The 4,817-nt window shown below is 36.7% G+C and overlaps 1 pseudogene across 1 annotated transcript; it reads right to left on the bottom strand.

Annotated features, from left to right (window-relative positions):
- Positions 1 to 2,194: 2,194 nt before the first annotated feature.
- On the bottom strand, positions 2,195 to 3,116 carry LOC309848186 (olfactory receptor 5K1-like; annotated as a pseudogene). The gene has a single exon. The product of its transcript is annotated as an olfactory receptor 5K1-like (transcript).
- Between the last annotated feature and the right edge of the window lie 1,701 nt (positions 3,117 to 4,817).

Consider the following 4,817-nt stretch of genomic DNA (forward strand, 5'->3'; position numbering starts at 1 on the left):
CTGTGCCACAGCACTGAGAGCATGTTTTTTGCTCCAGACTAAATTGAAAAATAGATTTCATTTTGGTCCCTTATGCCCAAAAGTGAATTAAGGATGGAACATGTGGGTGCCTGGGTGGCTCAGTTGGTTAAACATCTGACTTTGGCTCACATCATGATCTCAGGATCCTGGGATCAAACCTCAGGGTGGGCTCTATGCTTAGCAGGGAGTCTGCCTATCCCTCTGCATCCTAAGTTTTGTTGTAGTCTTCTCTCATGGTTCCTCTCCCACTCTGATTCCTCCCCCTTCATTTTTCCCTTCTCTTAATGCTTAGGAGACAGGAATAGAATTTAGTGATTCATCAGTTAACATATAATATCCAGTGCTCATCCCAAGTGCCCTCCTTAATGCCCATCACGCATTTACCCCATCCCATCACACATTTCCCCTCTAGCAAGCCTGTTATTCCTCTCTATATAAGAGGACCTTATGGTTTGCCTTCTTTCTGTTTTTATCTTATTTTTCCTTCCCTTCCCCTGTGTTCATCTGTTTTGTTTCTTAAACTACACATATGTGTGAAGTCATATGATACTTGTCTTTCTCTGAATGACTTATTTTGCTGAGCCTAATACACTCTAGTTCTGTCTATGATGTTGCAAATGGCAAGATGAGCTGATGAATGAATAAAGAACAAGTGGTATATATATATATATATATATAAAGTGCAATATTAGCCATCAGATAGAATAAAATCTTGCCATTTGGGTGATGAACCATGAGAAACTCCTTCATATTTCTGTATGTAATGGGTCAGTAAATATTTATATTTAGGCATTTAGAATGTTCCCAATTATGTGTCTCATTTATGCTTACAGCATCTCCAACTTTTTCTTACTGCTATGAATGTATCAGTAAATTACATTGGAATCAGTACAACTTGGTGGAATTCCCAGCAAAATACATATTAAGTAATATTAGAGAGAAAGAAATAGGGATTTCCATATAAATTCTATCTATTTCAACTACATTTTGCTAAATCATGTGGATACAGATACTCTATTTCAGAGAATCTGAGAGTAAGGTTGACTAACCATATTGTTGACTAACAATAAAGATGAATATAGTTTTTCCTTATTATACATTTTGACTAGCATTCTTTTCTTGTTTTTAATATTTTTTAATTGTGGTAAAAAAGATATAGAATAAAATTTCCCCTTTTAATAATGAAAATATTCTTGATTTAAGAATAAATCTTCAGGGGTGCCTGGGTGGGTGGCTCAGTGGGTTAAACCACTGCCTTTGGCTCAGGTCATGATCTCAGGGTCCTGGGATTGAGCCCCGCATCGGGCTCTCTGCTCAGTGGGGGAGCCTGCTTCCTCCTCTCTCTCTGCCTGCCTCTCTGCCTGCTTGTGATCTCTCTCTGTCAAATAAATAAATAAAATATTAAAAAAAAAGAATAGATACTTCATATGAATTGAATTGATATTCACATATAGTCCTTTGAATAAACTCAAAGAAAATTAAGAATCAAATATATACAGTGTACTTCCAACAGGTGGTGTTTAATTAAGAAGGGATTAATTCTTGAGAACCTGGAATGGGACATGTTATGCTTCAGAATTCTAGAAACTTGTCAACAATTTTAAATGGAGGTGATATTTACATATACTGACTTGTATTCCTAGCATTTGTTGAAAATTGTGACTCATTACTTTTTGAAACAATTAGTTAATAGTTTAGCTAATTTTTCTGTGGCACAGTATATAATCTCAATAATAATTATTTAACTCATTCTTGAAGGGAGCTAGTAGCTATAATTTTGGAATACATATTAGCAGAATCTCTCTTTGCAGAAGTTATTTATTTGATTTCTATACCAACATGTATAAGTAATTGAATATTTTATGGACAAAGAGGTCCTTTTCTACTTTCTCAATATTCCATGATTTTGAAAAACATTTTATCAAATTTAATTTTCCACAGATGATAATATTTCTTTTAAAATGTTATATATGGGGCGCCTGGGTGGCTCAGTGGGTTAAAGCCTCTGCCTTCGGCTCAGGTCATGATCCCAGGGTCCTGGGGTCAAGCCCCACATCAGGCTCTCTGCTCCTTGGGGAGCCTGCTCTCTCCTCTCTCTCTCTGCCTGCCTCTCTGCCTACTTGTGATCTCTGTCTGTCAAATAAATAAATAAAATCTTTAAAAAAATAAAATATTATATAATATTCTTTATAATTTTTTCCATAGCATTTATTACATCCTTATTTCTTAGAATATAAATAAAAGGGTTTAATAAAGGGATTACTATGGTATAAAAACAGCACCAGGTATATCTTTATCCTCTTCTTTAACTGAATGTTGTCAAATGTACACAAAGATAAGAGAACTATAGAATATTGAGACAGAGAGAAAGTGGGATGCACATGTAGATAAGGCTTTGCTTCTCCCCTCTTTGGATTTCATTTTGAAAATAGTAAAGAGAATGTAAAGTAAGGTATTAAGACACTACCAATGGTGAAGAGTTGAACTGAACCTGCAAAGAAAAATATCATCAATTCATTGATATAAAGGGTCAACACTAGAGAGTCTATATAATGGAAAAACATCACAAAAAAGTGATTAATTTTATTTGACCCACAGAAAGTTAAACTAAAGAGAAACCATATATGAAAAATGGAATGCAGATTTCCAGCTATATAGGCCCCTGGGGTCATCTGAATGCAGAGTTTCTTTGACATCATCGTGTGGTACTGCAGAGGGTTACATATGGCCATATAGCCATCATAGGCCATTGCTGCCAGGTGAAAGCAATCTGCAGTTTCAGCAAGGCAGATAAAATCAAATTGTGCCATGCACTCATAAAGGGAAATCATTCTGTCTTTAGAGTTCTCTAACATTTTGGGGGTAATGGCACAGAAACAACAGGAATCTATCAGAGCCAGGTTGCCCAGAAAGATGTACATTGGTGTGTGAAGACGACACTCCATAAAAATCAATACCACCAGGCCCAGATTCCCCACCATAGTGATCACATAGATAGTGAGAAACACCACAAACAGGAGGCTCCTCAACTCTGGGTGATCTGTAAATCCTATGAGGATAAATTCGGTGGTCAAGGAGTCGTTATCTTCAGTCATATCCACCTTCTCTGTTGAGATAGGAATTCTGGAGATATAAGAATAAGAGAAATTAGAGAATTGATTCCATTTACTACAGCACCAAGAATCATAAGATACCTGGGGATAAATGTAGCAAAAGAGGTAAAGGGTCTGTTCTCAAGGAAGTATAGAATGCTATGAAAGAAATTGAAGAAGATACAAAAAGATCAAAGAACATTCCATGATCATGGATCAGAAAAATAAACATTATAAGATTGTTATTTAGTGTGTAAAACTTTCCTTCCAAATTTTTCTTTTTTCAACAAAGAGAGAAGCTTCTTTAAACTCTTCCTAGTATCTCTGGATACAGGCACAAAAACATCTAGGGAATAGCCATTCCCCTAAAATGTCAGTTTTATAACTGAACATATTTTTGTAATTTCCAGAAGAATGCTTACAGAGGAAAAGGTTTGTCTTTATGAATTCACATATGTATAGTCTAGAAATCTAGCATTCTTTTTTTTTTTTTTTTTGACAGAGAGAAATCACAAGTAGTTGGAGAGGCAGGCAGAGAGAGAGAGAAAGGGAAGCAGGCTCCCCGCTGAGCAGAGAGCCCAATGCGGGACTCGATCCCAGGACCCCGAGATCATGACCTGAGCCGAAGGCAGCAGCTTAACCCACTGAGCCACCCAGGCGCCCCTAGAAATCTAGCATTCTTATATTTGGTTCATTGTTGATGAAAATTTCAGTGTCAGTTTTGGTATTAAAGACCCTTGGGGTGCCTGGGTGGCTCAGTGTCCTGGGATCGAGCCACGAATTGGGCTCTCTGCTCAGCGGGGAGCCTACTTCCCCCTCTCTCTCTTCCTGCCTCTCTGCCTACTTGTGGTCTCTCTCTCTCTGCCAAATAAATAAAATCTTTCCCCCCAAAATCCTTACAATAAATTTACTATCAATTTTCATGTATACACATTTCTTTAAGCAAAAAGTTTTCATATACTCTCCCAGTGGAATGAATCCTTGAAAAGAGCTTACAACAGATATGTTAAATTTATACCTTTGGAATTGTATGAAGATCACAAAGATTTAAGAATAGGACTTTAATCTTTAGAGGAAATTCCTTGGGATATCCAAGGAAATAAATATCTATGTATTTTCACCTCTCTCATCCCTGTTCCCGGTATTAGATCCATTCCCATAAAAACTGATTTCGTCCATGCCATCATTCCTGTTGATTTTTGCCCAGATCCTGAAATCCTTTCCATCTTTATGTAAAGCATTCTTTACATATAATGCTACTTAAGAAAGTTTTAACTAAATGCCCCAGACCACACTGATTTTCACTTCTTGCATCCTCAAACATATCCTATATAGCCAACACCATCTAGCATTGTTTATGTTTAATACACATGGCTTTTTTTTTTTTACATATGCATTTACAGTTTCTTTATTAGAATTGTAGTCATTTGAGTTCAGTATGACTTCTACTTCTCATAAGAGTTTTTAATGCTATAGGTGGGGGGGGGGGGGAGTATTGATTCCAGTCCTAGCTTCAAAGACCTGAGATAGGTGAACTTGTTTTCAGTGGACTGTCACTGATCCTTAGTGACCACTTTGGTCTCGACAAATTGAGACTGCTAGTTTTGAAGAACAGGCTACAAGGGAAATTATTGGAAACTTATCATTAAAAAAACTTTATGTATCATTCTCTTATTGGAAGTGACCCAGCTACTATTTTCCCAC

This window comes from Mustela nivalis, assembly GCF_964662115.1.
Source record: "Mustela nivalis genome assembly, chromosome: 1".
In the NCBI taxonomy this organism is placed as follows: Eukaryota; Metazoa; Chordata; class Mammalia; order Carnivora; family Mustelidae; genus Mustela; species Mustela nivalis.